We start from the raw sequence: 20,311 nt of genomic DNA on the forward strand, positions 1-20,311 counted from the left end.
CGGGCGACCCCGCCGCGCTCTTGTCATCTCCCGCCCGGGGCCCGGGCCCCGGGCCGACCCCAGAGGCCGAGGCCGGGCTGGGGTCGCGCGGCCCGCGGCCAGGACTGGGATGGCGGCGGGGTCCGCCCCTCGCGCCCGCCTTCTCCGCGCTGCCCGTGACCGGGGGCGGGTCCGTCTCTGGCCGCTCCCCCGGCCGCCAGGCAGCCCGCGGCGGCGCTCGCGGCCTCTCACCCGGGGCGGGCAAGTTCTGGGAAAGCCCAGCCCAGGGCGGGGGCCCCGCTGCTGCCCACGCCGCCGTCCGGGCAGCGCGCAGAGCTCGGCGGGCGCGGAGCGAGGGAGCGGCGCCGGGCGGGGGCGCACACGGCGACGCGGACCGGGAGGGCGGCGGACGGCGGGGGCGGCGGACCCCCGGGCGGGAGCGGCGGCGGGCGGGCGGCGCTCACCGCGCTCTGCCTCCCGGGCGCTTGCCTGGCTCTGCGCGCTGCTGGCACCCGCTCCGCCGCTGACACACAGTAGCGGGGACACCCGACGCCGCTAGGGACAGGGGCGTTCCAGAGGGACATTGCGCTTGGGGACTCCGGCGTGACCGCCAGAAGAGGAAAGGTGAGGAGGCTTACTCTGTAGCTCTGGTTCCTGAGGCTTGGAGAAGGGCGAGGTGGGCTTTTAGTCACCAAATCCAGTAGACCGGCCGAGGGCAGCAGCCTGACTCCTCGTACCTGGCGGGAGAGTGTCTCCTCCCCTCCCCCCGCCCCCGGGGGAGACCGGAGGCAGGCGACTCCCGAGGGGATGCAGGCCAGCCTTCACAGGGGCTGGGGGACACACTGTAAGTGTTCCCTTCGCCGCTTCCGATGTTTCCCTCAGGTCTCCACTGCATTTTGTGTGTGCAGTACCAAGAAGAAAAATATAAGCTCTTTCTGAGGCGGTACCTAGCAACAGTATTTCAAGGAAAGTGATCAAGAGATTGTTCCTGGAGAGATGAGCTGCATCAAGTCCTAGAAAATACAATATTGGATCTGGTCTCACTTTAACTGGTAACTAAAAGAATGGCTGCGTCGTCTCTTAAAGTCCTCCAATGCTGTGATAATGAATAACCTAGAAGGAAAAGTCCTCCGTTGTGGCTCATGTTCAATGCACAGTGTAGATTTATGGTCCTTCCCCCCACCCCCGCCCTTGTTTTGTGTTTAAGCCATGAGACACTTGGTTCAACTGACTCAACTAATTATTCAGTGTAAGAGTGATCCGTCATTCAAAGATTCAAAAAGCGTCATTTTAAAAAGCGAGATCCCTGACTAGATGTTAAGTAGGATTCACTTGGAAAAGTTTTATTTCCACATGGTTCTTAATTTTAGTTGCATCATGCACAATTTGCCAGTAGGTTATTTAGATCCCTGCAGGATTAGTGTGTTTCCTTGTGTTTCTTGTAGAAACCCCTGGTAGGGATAGGGTGGAGCTGCTGCCACAGAATGGGCATAGCTGAGGCCAAGTAGTGCTGCACTCTACCAGGGAGAATTTTTGAGAACCTATTAGGGGAAGTGGATACAGGTGATCCCATAGATGCAGGGAGAGGGCCCCGTTGGTATTGGTGGAGAAGGGGTGGGGGTGGAGTGTCTCTGGATGCTGGATGCAGCCATGACTTCGTAAATACTTTCCGAAGTATGCCTGACAATATTGTCACCTAGAACATCCTTTGCTCTTCCTAAGTGCCTTTCCTGCTCCATTTCACCACTCCAGAACTTAACCATCCTTCAGTCTGAGTTTTGTTGCTTTGAAACCTTCCTTGATACTCCAGCCCCAAACAATCAGCCTTTCCCAGCTCTGCTGCCTGCAGCGTTTCACCTTTGAGGGCTTTCTCCTTTTGTTCTTTGAGTTATTTATGTAGATGTTTCTTTTTTTCTGATTGAAGGCATTAAGAGTGGCTTTCTTGGCACAATCTTTGCACCTAGAAGCCCCTCTAGAAATAATGTTGTGACTTTGCTTCTTCAGTACACATCTCTACTTTGGAGAAGGGGATGATATAATAATTGAAAGGATTCAGAGAAGAGCATAATGTTTACCGTGTAAATTGTCCTCCATTTACAGCCCCACAACGGAAATTTTCCTTTTACTCAGGAGCCATGTATAATAATCGTCTTTGGGTCAAGCCTTGGGACCAAATAAGTGCTGGAGGGACAGTCTTCCAGTCCTTCTAGTAACATAAGCTCCTTGGATGTGCTCCAAGGTTGACCTGTGTCATTAAAAATTCCATGCTCAAGTGGGCTGTGGGGAAGCTAGATTCCAGTGAAGGTGGTTGGTTTTCTTTTTCTACTTGCAACTAATCTTAGTCACAGTCTTCTCTGGGCTTCTGTTATATACTTTAAACAATTTATTTGATGTGCAGTTTGTTACCTACAAGTTTCTAAATGACTAAAGGAAAATTGAAAAGAGCTGTGCTTAATGTCTTCTAAAACAGAGAGCAGGGACTATTTCCTATGCCTGAGCATGAGAAGTTATTTGCACCGAGGCTGCTCTGCACGTGTGTGTGTGTGGGTGTGTGTGTGTGTTGGCAGGCCCTGCCTTCCACACACCTGGCTGACAATCAGACTGCTAGGACAAGAACTGCTTCAGTCGGGGGTCCTCTTTCTCTTCCGGGGCTCCCTCTACTTCGGGGAAGAGAGGATCTGGGGGAATACAATAATTTAGAGTTTTGATTGTAGAGGGAGAAGCAGGTAAGAAGCCAGAAAAAGCAGTAACAGCTTGGAGTGTGAATTTGTTTGATCAGTTTGCTTTTCTCTGGACATTTGGTTGAGATCTTGGCATTGAGCAAGTGGGGAATTGGTTGGGGAGAGGAAAGGCAGATGATGGGAAGCATGATACTCCTATAGAAGGACTAGGATGTATTAATGGGGGCTTAGAGAAGCATGTGGTGCAGGTAAGTGGGGCCTCCAGGAGGAGAGTTGGAGATGGGGAAGTGGGGAGTAGAGAAAGAATCTATCAAAGATGCCCTTTGTTGTTGACCAACTATAGGGACTAGAAAGGAAGTGAAACTGTGTTCAGCCTCATGTGGTTCTCTCTGCCCCCCAGGGTGCAGAAGTCAGGCTTGTTTTTATTGATGCTGTAACTCATCTGTATTATGGTTTAAATAAGTTTTCAGGAGCCAGATTGGAACCCAGCCCTCTACAGCTGTACTGTCCAGTATGGTAGCCACAAGCCACATGTGGCTATTTACACTTAAAAAAATTTTTTTTTTTCTGTCTTTTGTCTTTTTTTAGGGCCGCACCCGCAGCATGTGGAGGTTCCCAGGCTAGGGGTCTAATCAGAACTGTAGCTGCCGGCCTATGCCACAGCCACAGCAACACGGGATCCAAGCCATGTCTGTGACCTACACCATAGCTCACAGCAACACTGGATCCCCAACCCACTGAGTGAAGCCAGGGATCGAACCTCATGGTTGCTAGTCGGGTTCATTAACCAGTGATCCATGAAGGGAACTCCAGCACTTAAATTAATTAGATTTAAATGAAATTAGCCACATTTCAAGTGTTTAATAGATATTGTGAGTTGCTACCATACTAGAGGTAGAACTTGTTCCTCGTTTCAGAAATTCTGCTCTGGAATATTGTTCTAAAGGATTAATGACTGTTCATCCCCAAGGTACTGATTTCCAAACCAAATTTAGTCATAATTGTAAAATTTCTTGCTTATAGTCCCCTACTAAATCTATTTTAATGAAGATAATAGTAGTAGTTGTTGCTGGTAACATTATTTAAATAATACTGTTTGCAGGCCAGACAGTATTCTAAAGCACCTTATATCTGTTAATTCATTTAATCCCTAATAACAATGTGAGGAGGTAAATGCCAGAGATCTGTTATCCCATACCTGCAATTCTAAAATCTAAAAACTCTCAAAACTCTGGTTTTCATAATTTTGGCTACAGAATTCGGTCTGAGTTGATATGAGTATAGTCTTTATTTTTCTCACCTGGTAAGAACTAGTTACACCTTTTCATCTCAGAGATAATGGACATATTTGCTTCAGATTCCACCTACAGCAGTATTTATTGTATGGCATGTGTACAGTTTTACCATTACAAAAGCCCAAAGAACTTCTAATTTTGAATAAGGGCATATGGACCGCTATTGTTATGCCCCTTTTGAAAATGAGGAACCAAAAGGTTACGTAACTTGCGTGAAGTCACAGCAGTAAAGTGTCGGGTCCAGGATCCAATCAGAGCAGGCCGGCTCCAGACTCCATTCCCTTGATCATTTTGCTTTCCTGCACTGGACTCTGGGTTCATCACCCAAAATGAATGACTGGCTCTTTTGACTGGGTGAAACCAAATAGCTCTAACTTACCTCTTCAGAAAGTGTAAGATAGGGCTATGGCTCAGTTGCTTAGCAGGTGAGGTTTTGAAATGCTGCGGATAGTTAAACCACTGTAATTAGCATGCTTAGCAACTGTTTAGCTTGCCCTTTTCCACCTTGTGCTCATCACAGTTGGTTTTGAGCTTTTTACTGTGTAAGAATTGGTATGAAAAGGGGTTGTTCATTGTGGCTGTTGGTAAAAACCACTGGACACTTAATTGAAACCTGGGGCACCTGGGAGCTTGTATACTCCTAACTGTTGTGGGGCAGAAGGCAAGGGATGGTTTGGTCCTGGTGGATACTGACACTTGTGCTATGGGTGGAGCCATTCTAGTGGCCAGCTGGGGTTCTGAAACATCCTGGTGAAACATCCCAGGGCTCTGAAACATCAAAGGATCTGGATCAATCTGTCTCATTTGGAAGTCTTTCCAGGGGAGACTGAGTTTCTACATTTTTTCAGGAGGTTGATTAGAACTGCAGGGATGGTAGTGAGTGGGGTGGGTTAAGAACATGCTTTGAATTTTACCTCTCCAGCTGGTCTCTTGGCTTTTTGTTCTAAACCTGCTTTTGAAGAAATTATTGAGTAATCATAAGCTTTCTGCTTTGAGTGTAAGAAAATGTTCTGAAGGCTCTGCCATCTGGGCCTTATAGCACAGGCTGTGCAGGACCCCTGACTCTGTGTCCCAGAAGCATGTATACCTCTGGTGGCATAATCTCCAAGGCCCCTAGTGGTCATTGCCTCTACCTATAATAGCTTAAGGCATAGGAACATAGCACTTTTTCAAACACAAGGGCTCTAGGATCAAATTTACCTGAGTTTACATAGGTTTGCCACCTGCTAGCTGTTCAGCCTTAGACAAGAAATTATCGTTTCTGTAAGAGAGTACTTTTATGGGGTTGCTATGAGACTTAAGTAAGGTAATGCACCTACAGCAGTTTGCATAATAGAAAGGTACTTAGTCAGCACTCAAAAAGATAGCCACTAATATTGTTGTCTTTTCTCTCTGGGCCTACCTAAGTGTTGCCAGTCTACAACTTTAGGCTTTGGAAAGGCAAGTGTGGTGGTTTGAATGATGTCAGGGGCCCTCCCAAAGTTGTCGAACTCTTAATCCTGGGAACATGTAAACATGTTACTTAACATGACGAAAGAGGAGTTCCTGTAGTGGCTCAGCAGAAATGAATCCGACTAGTAACCATGAGGTTGAGGGTTCAATCCCTGGCCTTGCTCAGTGGGTTAAGGATCTGGCATTCCTGTGAGCTGTGGTGTAGGTTGCAGACACAGCTCAGATCTGGCGTTGCTGTGGCTCTGGCGTAGGCAGGAGGCTACACCTCTGATTGGACCCATAGCCTGGGAACTTCCATATGCCATGGGTTCAGCCCTAAAAAGCAAAATAAATAAATAAATTTTAAAAAATGACAAAAGAAACTTTGCAGATGTGATTAAATTAAGGATTTTGAGATGAGAGGGCTATCCTGGATTATCTAGGTAGGTTCCGTCTAATCAAGAGGTTCTTATAAGAGAGAGGCCAGAGGAGCCGAGTCCCCCGTAGGAGGTAGGGGTAATGTGAGGAAGGGCTGAGAAGCCAAGGAATGCAGGCTGCCTCTGGAGGCTGGAAAAGGCAAGAAAAAGGATTCTTCCCTAGAGCCTCCAGAAGGAAGTCAGCGCTGCCAACCCATTTTAGACTTCTGGCCTCCAGAACTGTAAGATAACAAATTTGTATTGTTTAAGCCACCACATTTGTGGCAATTTGTCACAGCAGCAATAGAAAACTAATAGCATGTGGAAGAGGAAAAAGAAAGTGGTCAGGAGGGAAATGAAAGCTGTCAAAATAAAAGAATGATAATAGCCAGCATTTGGTTGAAACACTGCTAGGTACTGTTCTAAGTACTTTCTGTGTGTTTATCTGTCCTCCTCACAACAACCTTCTGAGGTAGGTACTTTTCTTATCTCCCTATCATAGAAGAGGAAACTCAGGCACCGAGAGGTTAGGTAACTTGCCCAAAGTTAGACAGCTAGAACAGGGTAGAGCTGAGATGTGAATCCACACAGTCTGGCTCGCTTAGCTGTTACCCACAGAACTCCCCAAAGCAGGCATTTCTGTCTGCTCATGCTGACAGGATCAATCGTGAGTGGTTGTAACTGTAAGGAAGGGAAAGGTGCTCTTTGAATCAGCGAGAAGGAAGGTGGTATGGTATCCCCACCCGAAGGAAGGAAGGAAGGAAACAAAGAAAAAGAGGAAAAAAGGAAGGAAGAAAGAAAGGTAGCTAGGTGAGTGTTGAGATGCTTGGTAAGTTTTTGCCATTCCTATATCACATAATATGTGTGGACTACTTGAAGCTGAGGACGCTGGCTCTGGGAGCAGTTCCTGTGCTGGCCTCCCTCTCAGATTCCCACCTCTGTTCCTACAGCAGCCCCGCTCACTCACCACAGACCGCTGGCCCCAGCGCCCTCTTGGCTCTCCTTCCCACCTCTGCCTGTTTATTGGATTTGCCTCATTCCTGACTCTCTGCTCCAGCCCTGAATTCCACCTCCTTCTGGCCCCTCAAATACTCAAACTTGAGATGATTGGTGTCAGGGCCTGGATGGCGAGCTACCTCTGTAACTGCTGGAAGGTGGGTGGTGGTTATTTTTGCCTTTCCTTTGGTTTAGCTGGCTGTTGCTGGTTTTTGAGTTGTGCTTCTTTTGTCTTTCAAGCACATAATTCAGAGTGGTATTGGTTTGGATTCGTGGTTTTCCAACTGTGTGTTGGGGCCTCTGCCAGGTAAGGGAGATGGCAGGAGATGAAGATCTCAGCCTTCATCCTGCTTCTGCTGAGCTGCCTGTCTCTTACTCATTTTATTTATATAGTGAGGTCCTGCCTTAGATTTGGCATGAAAGGGCAGTGCTATAGCTAGAGAGACAGAAGTTTGAGAAGACCTAAACCCAAAGTTAAGGCACATTATGTATGACCTTTAGCCCAGGGATTTTAATGTACAAAAAAATAGAATGCACTGTATTTTCTCTAATTGCATTTTGCAAGTTGGGGATCTGGAACCAACTTGCTTGGATTTGTTTACCTGGCTCAACTATTTGTATGCAATCTGTATGACCTTGTGCAAAGTACTTGTTCTACCAGGGCATAAAGTTCCTCATTCACATGATGGGAGGGGTAATAGTAGCACCTGATAAATGAGATTGTTCATATGGAAGGCTTAGAACAGTGCCAGAAATGCAATAAGAATTAACAAAATTCTATTGATGTTTTTTATTCTGAGTTTCCCAAAGGAATGACAGAAAAAGAATCTAGCTTCATCTCTTCATGGGGATTTGTTCTCAGGTGGTGCTACAGCCAGGGATCTTATTTCTGTTACTCTTTTCTCTCTGCCTGGTTGCCCCTGAGATGTCCATTGTCCCTGACCACAGGTGACTTCAGGTGCAGTGACACAAGGCTGCTTCTCATGGGTGCAAAGGCACATCTCACCTCCCCGAGGTCTCTTTGCCTCTGTCCAGAAGAAGGTCCCCTTTGCTTTCAGGAGTTGCAGGATATTTATTCTTTCCTTCCTGGCCACTAGCTGTGGGGGCTGGGACCACAGGGGTGGAGTGGAACTGCAGTCTCTTCCCTGCTTATTCTCTAGGAAGTTGGGTCCATAATGCAGATTTAATACTCTTGCATCCTTTCCCCTCCACCCTTAAGATTTAAGAAAATAAACATAAACAGGGTAGCTAGGCTTGATGGGGTTATTGGTCAAACAGTGCTGGCCCGTGCCATTATCTACGTAGTGGTGGCATTGTTGCTGACTGTGGAGTAATCTGCTCTGTGGTGGCCTCAGTGAAATGTGCTACAGTTATAAAAATACTGCAAGGTCTCCTTCAGAGGGGCTGATTACACATGTAAACAACTTCAGAGCTGTAACAAAATATGGTTAGCATTTATGTATTTTATTGCCTTGTAGGAACAGCTACGTATTAATAATAAAACAGTAAGACTACTATATTCAGAATTAAGGAAGAGGCAGAAGCAAGGAGAGACTCTGTTTTGATGACTTCATTTTTAGGTTTAAACTATATAATATCACTGGCTATGGAAAATCCAGAGAATGGAAAAAAAAAATCATTGGGAAAAACACATGTGACCAAGTGCATACTAGACACATCTGGGATTAAAATATCATATAACACAGTTTAATTTGGATATCACTGGAGTTAGTTCAAGTTACTGTCATTTCTAAAGAAAGTTTCAATTCATTTGTTATTATTAACAACACGAACTCAGATTTCATTGATGAACGTATTTTCACCTGTGATACATTTGCCTGGAGGAAGGAAGCATTCTCTAAGTCTGGTTTGTCAGTCTCAGAGGTAGATAAAATTCACAGAAGTTAAATGCTTTTGGCATGAAATTATATTCCTTTTCCCCTCCAAAGGCGGAATGAATTTGGATGACAGGGTAGAGCGTGAGCCTCACTTGGTCTGCAGTTTTGTTAACTGCTGGGGTCTGAGCAAATTCAGATTCCCTTCTTTTCTACTCAGCAGGCTAATTAGTCCCTAACTCAGCCTGGTCTTCTGTGCCTGAGGTTGTTCTTTCATCATGCCTCTGGCAGGGTCTTCAAATTCATAGTCAGAGGGATTGGTAAAGTTCCAAGCATTTGTGAAAGAAGTATGCTCAATTATTTTATGAGTCTAAGAGAGGACCACAGGAACTTCTGAGCTGTTCACAGAAATTACATAAGTTTATAAATATAAAAAGAACTCCAGAAAATGACTTTCTTCTACTATCGGTGCAACAGCAGTCAGACAGCCTTGCAGATTCTCCTAGGGCATCTCCTGGATTTGGAATTTTGACTAACAACCCTTTGCTGACTGAGGATGGGCCGGGCCTCACCAGTGCCAAGTCATGGGATGGCTGACAACAGGTGAAGTGTGTTCCTGACTCAGGCAGGCAAGCCCAGATCAAATTAGTTACAGAGGATAAGAGAGCATGCTTATTTCTAGCCCTGTCACGTATTTCTAATGAACTATCACTAGCTAAGCAGTCGGGTCTAAAATATGTCACTTTTTTAGATTATTAGTTTAAAAATAAAGACATTTTAGACAAATATTATATGTTTTCATTTATATATGGAATATAGAACACGAAACAAATGAACATATATAATGAAGCAGAAAGAGACTCACAGATACAGAGAATAAACTAGTGGCTGCCACAGGGGAGAGGGGTAGGGGTTGGGGTGAAATAGGTGAAGGGATTAAGGGGATTAAGAGGTACAAACTAGCAGTTTTAAAATAAATAAGTCACAGGGGTGTTATATACAGCACAGGGAATATAGTCAATATTTTATAATAGCTTTTTATGGTGTATAATCTATGAAAATATTGAATCACTATGTTGTACATCTGAAATTAGTATATTGTATGTCAACTATTCGTCAATAAAAATGAAGTAATTAAAAAAGCTTAATCCAAAATAATTTTAACAATATTCTTTTAATTATTAATGCAGACATTATGCATCTGTTTATGATTATTTATTACCTTTTTTTTTTTTTTTTGTCTTTTGTCTTTTCAGGGCCGAACCCGTGGCACATGGAGGTTCCCAGGCTAGGGGTCTAATCGGAGCTACAGCTGCCGGCCTACACCAGAGCCACAGCAATGCCAGATCCGAGCCGAGTCTCCGACCTACACCACAGTTCACGGCAACGCCAAATCCCCAACCCACTGAGCGAGGCCAGGGATCAAACCTGCAACCTCATGGTTCCTAGTTGGATTCGTTTCCGCTGCGCCATGATGGGAATTCCCATTTGTTACTTTTATTATAAGCTAAGTCATGCAACAGTGGAAAAATGAGGAATCCAGTTGTTCCCCTGTTACTTTCAGAGTTAAGGAAACTAGTCTTCTGAGAGACTAAGATTTGACCAAAGCCTCCTGGCTGGGGAGCAGCAGAACTGGGACTTTTGTTTGTTTCAAAGAAAATTAAGAGCATATTGTAGATAAATAATACATTTTTCAATCTTGGATTCTTTGCCTAACATTCCATCATTAAGATATTCCCACACCATTAGCTGTTTCCAAACCTTGATTTCAGTGGCTGGGTCTCGTTTTCTCATGTTGTGGTCCCAAGGAGGGCATACCTGTTTCCCTCTTACTGGACATGCAGTTGTTGATCCCTGTTTTTCTTCTATTTAAGTAACTTTCCGTTGCCTCAGTCTCTGATTCTTCCTCTAGTGCAGAGTCCTAGAAGTGAAATAACTAGATCAAGTGGAGAACTTTTTTAAAGGCTCAAGATATGTACTGCCAAGGTGCTCTCTAAAAGGGTTGTGCCAATTTGCATTTCTACTAATGATCTCCTAGAGTTGTCTTTTCAGTGGTGTGTCAGTGAGAGAAACCAAACTTGACTTCATAGTTTGTGCATTTTTGTGATTACGAAAAATAAATGATATTATGCTTTCTATTGGTTAATTACTTAATTGTGTTCTTTGTCCATTTGTCTTTCTTTGAGACTTCTTAATGAATTAAGAAAAAAATTTATCGTATTTTCAAGTATTTCCTATCATTGTCATTTGATGCTGTTTTTCTCAACTAGCGCTTTTTCCTGATAACAAAATAATACAAGTTAAGTTGGGATGATTTGGAAAATAGAGAAAACCAGAATAAAAAAATATATAAAGTCTCTGTATTTCTACCACCTAGAGTTATAACTAATGCTTGAGTCATAGCTTTCTAGGGTTCTTTTTTTCTGTTTTTTTCCAAATTGGATCGTACTTTCATGTTTTATAACTTTTCACCTAACTTTGTTAATCATAATTAAGTGAATTATGTTTATCCTACTATGAGATACTATATATAAATATTAATGAGATATATTTTGAAATGTTTATCATGTTTCTAATGAATATAAAATTTTAATTTTCATTTGGCCAGATACGTGTATGTCCTCCCTGCTGATTACTTCCATGGCTTTTAAATTTATATTCTTTACTTTCTCTGATTAACTATATTTTAGCTTTTTAAACTTTTAGTTATAGTCAGCTATTCATTTGGAATCACTTTTTTTTGCTACATATTATAACCTGCTTTCTAAATAATTAATTTTCCTTCATAATGTATTTATTTCCTCATATATATTATATAATTTCCTTAAATAATATATTTATTGGATAATCTTAGATAATTCCTAAGCTTATTTTGTATATTCTAAAGTCAATTTTAGGCCTAATCTTTCTATCTGTAAATTACTGCATGGGTACCACCCTGTTTTAATTATTTTAACCTTATAATATATATTAATATCACATAAAGCAAGTTCTCTCTCAATGTAATTATTGTTTCCTTCTTTTTCTCAAAATCTTCTTATAAATTAAATTTTGAGACATTTTGTCAGCATCTAAAAAAACCTGTTGATATTTTAATTGGGATTGTAATAAATGTATATATTAATTTAGGAAGAATTAATATGTTTACATATGTAGTCTTTCCATATGGGTATATTTCTTAGTTTACTTAATTATTTTTAATCTCTTAGTGAAGTTTTATAGTAATCCTTATATTAATTGTGTGTGTGTATATATATTTTAATTGGCTGCACCTGCAGCGTGTAGGAGTTCCCAGGCCAGGGCTCAAACCTGAGCCACAGCTGTCATCTGAGCCACAGCAGTGACAATGCTGAGTCCTTAACCACTAGGCCATCAGGGAGCCTGTATTTCTTATTTTTAAATATATTTTATGTTTTTTATTTAATCAATTTAATTTTTTAGCTTATTCTCCTGAGCTTTCTAGGTTGAGAGTTGTATTATATGCAAATAATGATTATTTCTTTTTTAACTCAGAAATTTGAACTTTAATGACTAAGAGGAAAGATAGTATACATTTAAATTTTATTCTGGATTTTAATGGAGATGCTTTTCATATTTACTAATAAGTTGATGGTGGCTTTTAGTTCAAAATAGTTTAAATCACTTTGAGGAAGTAGTTTTATACTCTTAGATTATTTTCTTTATGAAAGAGATTGAATTTTGTTAAAAGCCAAAAAGGTAGTCTTTGAGATGATCATATGCTTTTTTTCACATTTGAACTACTGGTGTGCTATATTAACAAGTTTCCCATCATTAAGCTGTGTTTCCAATCTTGTGTCAGTTTGTTTTTATTGTGTTAACGAACTCTGTCTATAAAATAGAGATTAATCTAGAGCCCATTTAGATTTCACTTCATTTTTATTTTTAGAGTAGCTTTATGTTAGCCATGGTCATCAAAGACTTGTATTAAAATTAGCTTGCTGCTCCTGAGTGTGCATGGATTGAATTCTAGGAGACCCCTGTGCTTTCCTGAGAGTGACAGGGGCAGCTTCAGAGGTGGTGAGGGGCTGGCTACACTATTCCTGTGGGAGAGAGTAAGGAGGATAAAGTGTAGATTGGTTAATTGGGGCTCTTCATCTGAGATGAACATGTAATACCTTTTTTTTTTTTTTTTTTTTTTTTTGTCTTTTTGTCTTTTGTTGTTGTTGTTGTTGCTATTTATTGGGCCGCTCCCGCGGCATATGGAGGTTCCCAGTCTAGGGGTTGAATCGGAGCTGTAGCCACCGGCCTACACCAGAGCCACAGCAACGCGGGATCCGAGCCGTGTCTGCAACCTACACCACAGCTCACGGCAACGCCGGATCGTGTAACACCTTTTTAAAATTTTTTAAACTAGGATGCTCTCCTTTCTTTGCACTGCTCATAAGATAGGCAGATTGGAACTCTACTATTAAAGAGTTAGGCACCATCTGTGAGGATTCCAGAAACTGAATGTGGACCTCAGCCCCCTTTTCTGGACTGATGGGATGTTTCATATCAAAGCAGCAAACCTGAAAGACAAGCTTAGAGTCTAGTAATTGTCATATTCAGTGTCAAATCTTAGTCTAGTGAAAGGTTGAAAAACCAAAAGTCTTCCTAAGGCATATAGAAAGGAAGAGAGAAACAGTTACAAAACTTAAAAATATTGAATGGTCAGTTCTGTAAGTGTGCACATGACAGCTACAGGACTGAGAAAACTGACCCAAAGATTTAGCTCCTGTGTCAGTGTCTTTGTGAAGAAATTGAGGAGAATCTGAGCCTACGATATGAGGAGGTGGTTGGTTGTCTCTGCCTCAGCCTTCTTCACATTCTTGCTACTTACATATTGTCCTTCATTCCCTGTCTCCTTGTTTTCCCCCACAATTTTGTTTTTTTCCCAGACTTCTTTTCTCATCCATTCAGCATTCGTACATTTAGCTGTCCTTTTGACTCACTCCCACGTGTCAGGCACTCTTCTGGCTGATGGGGGATGCTGGTGAGCAAGATCCCCATGGCCACTGCCCAGCTGAGTTCACCTGAGCCAGGTGATGATACAGTTGAAAAACCCGAGAATTTCTGTAATTTGTGAAACAAGATGTTACTCTTTCCCTTTCTCAGTATTTCCAACATTGCCTATTTATGGAAGGGTAATTTAAACACCACGGATGTGCACTTGTTTATAAATTGTAAAATTAGACAATATTTTGCTAAAGGGGTTTGGTTAAAACTCTGACTTAACTGATAGGAAAGCGGATTCTATGGCTGCTACTTGGTGTTTTCTCAAGTAAAACATTTTCAGCCTCATGTCTTCTCTTCTGAAGAAATTTCAACTTGAAGAGTTCTGGAAGTAAGGGCTGCTGGAACTAAAGAAGGAATAGACCAGAAGACCCAAGGAGAGGCAAGAAATGCTTACCTTCACTGGCTCTATTCAGTGCAGAGGCTCAGGGGGAATCTTGGGACAGTGCCCAGGACATTGTTGCTGTTGTATTGAAAAAGGCATTCGGGTTCATCTGGAGTAACTAGTTCACATGAATGCTGTGCTATTTCTTTTTCACACTTTTGAAATTGAATACTATTGGTTGGTTCTTTAAAGAGGAAATTCACTGCATTCCTAATGTTATACCCAGATTTCCCATCAAAGATCTTTTAGTCCACTTAGGGAGACAGGGCACAAATACCTGAAATTTTCAATATCCCTGGTCAGCTGTTAAATGGCTTGAGTCCAGGAGAGGGAGCTCTGGGCTGGAGTTTTCTGGAGCAGAGCAAGGGCTTGAAGGAGTTAGGGTACAGCTTGATGGAAAGGATGGAACGTTATTTCTGCTTGGGAAGAGGTGAAAACAGTCCTTAGAGGGGTTGTTCTCAGGAGTGGATTAGTCAGCCAGGTGGAGAGGGTCTTCTCTGAGGCCTTCTCTTTTTTGGTTTTCCCCAGATATGTTGTGGATCCTTAGAGTAAATCCATCTCCGTGAGTTGTGTCACCTTTACCTCAATGATTCCAGATCTTGCAAGGCCCATGCCTCACTCCTGAGCTCCAGACCTAGGTATCCAGCTGCCTGTGAGACATCTCCCCCAAAACGCGTCTCAAATCGAACACAGTCTTTTCCCAAACCTGTTTCTCCTGCATTCCCCATTGCACTGAAGAGAATCTTTGTAGACCCAGTTACTGAGGGCAGAAAGCTCGACTCTCTGAGGCTAAACTTCTGCGCTTCTCCCTCCTGGCACTTACTACACTCTGCTACCTTCCACTTCTGTGTCTGTCTTTCCTAATAAAGCAGATGCTCCATGAAGCCCGCAGCAGGGTTCACTCCTAATATCTCCAACCCCAGCACAATATTGATCCCGTGACAAAGGTGCTCCATAAATTTATGTTGATTGACTCTGTAAATCGAACTTCCCATCTGTTCTTCCTTCTAAATATATCCCTAGTCAGGGAAACCCCAGTTTGAAATCCACTTTTGCTGTTTACTACCTGGATAACCTTTTTTTTTTTTTTTCCTTTTTAGGGCCACATCTATGGCTTATGTAAGTTCCCAGGCTATGGATTGAATGGGAGCTGTAGCCACCAGCCTATGCCACAGCAACTCAGGACTCAGGATCCGAGCCATGTCTGCCACCTATACCACAGCTTGAAGCCATGAAGGGAACTTCTGGGGCTAATTTTTGAAACTTTATTTGAGTTAGTTGCTTAATTTACAGATTAAGCTTTTTTTTTTTTTTTTTTTTTTGGCTGCACCCTTGGCATGTGGAAGTTCCCAGGCAAGGGATTGAGGCCAAGCCACAGCAGTGACAATGCCAGATCTTTAACCTCCTGGGCCACCAGGGAACTCCCAGATTAAGCTATTTTAATCTCACTGTGCATCAGTTTCTGAATCTTTAAAATGAACATAGGTTTGGTTCAGATTAAATGAAACAAAGTATGTAAAATATTACTGTGTTTGATACATGATATAGTCCTTACTGTACCAAAGGTAGGTTTGAAGCTGGACTGTGAAAATCCCTGGATGCAGATTAAGAGGTGTGTGCAGTATCTATTAGAACGTCAGGATCCAGCTGTGTGGCAGAGAAACCATGAGCTATGGAACAAACACAAACTTGTGGTACAAATCAAAACTCCACCACTTCGATGGCTGTAGGCTTTTCACAAGTTACCCAGCCATTCTCAACCTCAGCTTTAAACCTCTAAAATTAAGATACCAATACTTGGTACCCAGAATTGTAAGTGTAAATGAGATGGTTTATGAAAAGTGTCTGACACTAATTGTTTTTTTTTTTTTTTTTGAAGTTTCTTTCCTCCAGTGATAAGCACTGGGTTCCCTTGGAAAGAGATCTCTAGTCCAGAGGCTTGTCTTTGGCTCAGCCCAGTTTAATATTTTTGTCAGATACTTGGCTGAAGGCAAAAAGACTTATTTCCCAAATTTTCAGATGACTCAAAGTTAGGAAAATAGCTAATACAATAGGTGATGGAATGGAGGCTCAAAATGACCTCAGCAGGCTGGAATGTTGGGTCTTCACCAGATAGGAAGTCAGGCATCTAGCAGATGGATCAAAGCAGGCAGTCAGGGGCACAAACCTCATTTAGAAGGTGATTCTACTAGTCCAGGTGAAAAGGCCTGGAAAGAGTCTAAACCAGGGTGGTGTCAGTGGCTAATAGCTGGGAAGAACTTTTTAGAAAAATCAGAATATGATAAATAACTGGGTAGATGTGTGGATTAAAGGGGCTAGAGATGACTGGGAAATTTCCTTTCCAATGTCCTGGGAAAAAGGAGATGCCAGTTAATAGGAAGGAGGAAGTTAGGCAGAAGAATGGAAAGAGGGAGAAAAGGGAGGACAGGAGTCTGGTTTTCTACATGGGGTGTTGGCTTCATCCAACAGGAAGCTGGGAAGTCAGGACTGTAGCTCGTGGGAGTGGCTGTGTCTGGAAAGAGGCATTTGGGAGTCATCCACATAGAGGTGATAGTTGAGGCCGTGGGTGGGAGGGGATGGGATGGCCAAGGAGTGGCCAGTGCTATTCAGAATCATTAGCATTGTTGGCTCTAACTAGAGATAAGCAGGATAAACAAACCCTTGCCCAAGTGGGAACTAGTTCTACTGCCTTCCACGGGCACTTCAATGCATTAAAGCAAACTTTTACCGAATGAAATCTCATATAGTAATTTCAGATTTTAAAAAATTGTATTTTTGATTTATTTTTAATGATGCAAGTCATATGTGAATACATTCTTGGTTGTAAAAAATGTAAACATTGAAGATAAAGTAAAAGCCCCCATTAATCCCTATCCACTTCTACATTTTCTTTTTCAGAAGTGATCACTGTTCCTAGTTGGGCGGGTGTGCTTACAAATGTTTTTCTATGCATTTAAATACTTGTACATACACACACACACACATAAAGATATACTTTTGTTTTTGTGTGTGTGGTTTTGTTTTGTTTTATGTAAGTGAGTTCCCAACATGTTTGCTCTTTATTTTTACCTTAAAAAAATGAAGCAGCATAGCCTGGAGCTCTTTCTAGGTAAATGTGTCTCAATCTAAGTCATAAAAACAAACCAAAAAAACCCCCTGTTTTTCCTGGATATGAATTAATATGTTTTATTGAATATTTTGTTGTTGGAATATTCTTTGTTTCCAGTTTTTGTATCGGTCCCTCCGGCAGGTATTCATTGCTTGCAGTGTGTAGAAGACTGCTCCCCGGAAACTGGAGTCTGTTGGTAATGGTAGGCTAGGCAAGTTGACAGGCTATCAGGGGCAGTGAGAAGCACATAAGGAAGAAGGCAGGCAGAAAATGCTACTTTTTAAAGTTGCCATCCTCTATGGTGGCTTAGAGGAAGGAGACATTTGTTGTGGGGATGCAGAAGTAGGTAAGAGAGACTTACTTCTTTGGGTTTTGCAGGGTGGAAACACAGATGGATGATTAAGGTATTGTTTACTGCCCCTTGGTGCCCTAGTCCCCCCTCCACCCCCACCACCAAGGTATCAACTTCAAATATGCTATTGACCTTAGGGCAGGGAATTTCTGTGTCAGGCTCAGCCACTGTTTATTCAACTTTGCCAGAATCCTCTCTGCCTTAAGCTGGAGGAGCTAGAAGTAGTGGGGAAAAAGGGGAAAGGTGAGTCTGTGCTAATAAGGTGGGGCCTTTCACCTCTATCCCCAGGTCCAAGCCAGTGTTGACTGATTGATTGCGGTGGGGGTGGGGTGGAGAACATTTTTCTTTTTACAAATATTGATATGAATATACAGAGTTCTAAATCCTCACTGGGAGCCTCTGAAAATATATGCCCACTGAGGCACTGTACATTGTTCCCCTTTTTTCTTGAGTACATGGGATTTCTTAAGTATAAGGACAGCTATGAAAGGAAAGGAAGGGGAACCCTTTTCTATACCTGCTTTATTCCAAGTCAACCATTCTTCCCCCCCCCCCCACCTGCCCCCAACTTCCTCTCTCCCTTTCCTTCTCCCTCTCCCTCTCTGGTTTTCCTGCCTTTAACGCTCTAAATCATAGCATGTCTTGTGAGCAGATTTGGGGCATATGTATTTTATGCAAAATACCGGGGCCCTAATTTTCCTTTTCTTCATTTCTCTTGCCCTCACTCAGGCTCAGAGGAGATTCCACTTGGGCTCAAATACAGAGTTTCAACACTAGTTCTTTCTCCACTTCCCTCTGTTCAGCACTGACTCAGCAGGTATGACACTCTCCTAGGCTCTTAGGAAACTGCATCATCCTAGGGTGAGACTGCCTGGAGCAGGGCTTCGCAGGCAACTCCAAATCAATGACATTGGCAGCCGATGTCCTCCAGCACATGTGACACCTCTGGCTGGGAAGAAATTTCCCTTGGAATCTCTCTCCAGTTCCCCAAGTCTAGCCCTGCCCAACTCAAGTCCTCCTTGCTTCCAGCACAGTGAAGTCTGGTTGACCATTTGTGTTTCACCTTTTTCTACTCCCAGTCAAGCCAGACTGGCCCTCTGGGCTGCTGGACCAGTGACGGGGCTCATCACAAGGCTTCCAGGGGCAATTGTCTGGAATGGCTCTGATCTACTCCATGTGGGGGAGCAGCCGCCACCCACTTCTGTGGATACATCTCCCACCCCTCTGCCCCAACTTGTCACCTGACACACCAGACACTCCAGCATTCAATACCCAGTGCTTTCACTACTTGGAGCTCCCTAAACACAACACAGAGTCTTTCCATTCTCTGCCTCACATCAGACTGTCCACTCTTCCCCATTCCTCTTCCCTCTGTTCTTTAAATTCACTTTAGGTGTCAGTCACTCTACAAAGCCTTCTCTACTCCCCCCATTCCAGATTCCTCTTACTGAATTTGAGTTTTCAACTCAGTATCTATCTCCCACTCCACCGGTATAGTCTCTGTCACCTCTCTGTCCATGGGGCTGAGTCCAGGACCTGGAATATGGCAGATACTCAGTTCATGCTTGTTAAACCCAACTGGCTTAGGGCAGGCAGGATCTCTGTGGTTCTTCTAGGTTTGCCTTTCTGGAAGATCACTGACGTCCTAAGTAGCATCTTGTTCTTTGAGCCTCACTGGTGAGGAAACTCATTGAGAGGCCTCGCCTTGTTTGCGTTGTGTATGGTTGCATCATGTATAGCTGGTCTGCAGGGTAGAGCATCATAATTTTTAGATTCCAGACAAATCTCTGTCTAGGAGGAGTAGAGAAGAGAGGAGGGAGACTCAGTGTGCCAGGGTGGTGGAGGAACTGCTTCCTGCCCCCGTCCTATACACGATAACCCTACCTTGTGTGTGGAGTCTTTCATTTTAAAGCACCTTGGCTGACTTGATCTCATTTGCCCTTTCCTACAAATCACCTTGGGAGGTAGAAGGAACTGATTATACGCAATGAAACAAATAAGGCTGACTCACTTATTTATTCTACAAATATATATTAAGTTCCAGTTATGTCTCCAGCAAGGGACCATGGTGGTGAACAAAACCAGCACATTCCCAGTCAGGAAGTTCTGGGTCTAGTTAGGCGATGTCAACAAGTAACTTGTATCCAATAAGTAGTAAATAGAATTTCCAGTGACGGTGAGTGCTCAGAAGACAGGCAGGGTAATATTACAGAAAGTGGTGAGTGGGAAGGAGAAGGGGCTGCTTTAGAGTAGGGGAAGCTTTTCTGAGGAGATGACATCTGAGCTGAAATCTGAAAAGTGAGAAGGAATGGGCCAGGTGCCACCTGAGGGGGGTGGGGTAACTTGCTGAGAGTCCCAGAGTGAAGCTGGTGCTGGCGCCCCGAAGCAGACTCTTTCCCCAACGTGAACACCTCTCTTCCCTTTCTACTCTGTCCATGTACATTCATGACAGGGATAAACCATGGGCAGGCAAGGCATGGGGTGTGCTCAGGTGTGCTGGGAACTCTCACCAGACCCCCTGTTGCCCCGACTTTGAGTGGGCACAGCCAGCCCAAACCTGGGGACAGCCCCCCCACCTCCCCGAGGGCCATTTTTTCCTATCTTTTGTCTCTCAGTCATCCCTTTCCCAAGAGATCCTTTAGGAGTGAACCTCACCTCTTCCCACATGGAGAGGATGTCAGAAACACCTTCTATAAGATAGCGGAGAGTTGGGCATCCTGTCATTTGTGTGTGTGTGGTAGAATACACGTACCATGACCTTTACCTTTCCAGCCATTTTTAGGTGTACAGTTTCATGGCATTAAATATGTCCATGCTGT

At 43.3% G+C, this 20,311-nt stretch overlaps 1 protein-coding gene across 5 annotated transcripts in view; it reads left to right on the plus strand.

The window, feature by feature from the left end:
- PLCE1 (phospholipase C epsilon 1) overlaps positions 366-20,311 on the plus strand; it is a 342,109-nt gene continuing 322,163 nt past the window's right edge. For 4 of the 5 annotated variants that reach the window (XM_021074005.1, XM_021074008.1, XM_021074007.1 and 1 more), the window contains exon 1: positions 366-603. The gene's annotated coding sequence lies outside the window, so the exon portion shown is untranslated. Of the gene's footprint in view, positions 604-861; positions 1,032-20,311 lie in introns of all 5 variants that reach the window. The other variant, XM_021074006.1, reaches the window with a different exon arrangement.

This window comes from Sus scrofa, chromosome 14 (genome assembly GCF_000003025.6).
Source record: "Sus scrofa isolate TJ Tabasco breed Duroc chromosome 14, Sscrofa11.1, whole genome shotgun sequence".
Taxonomy (NCBI): domain Eukaryota; kingdom Metazoa; phylum Chordata; class Mammalia; order Artiodactyla; family Suidae; genus Sus; species Sus scrofa.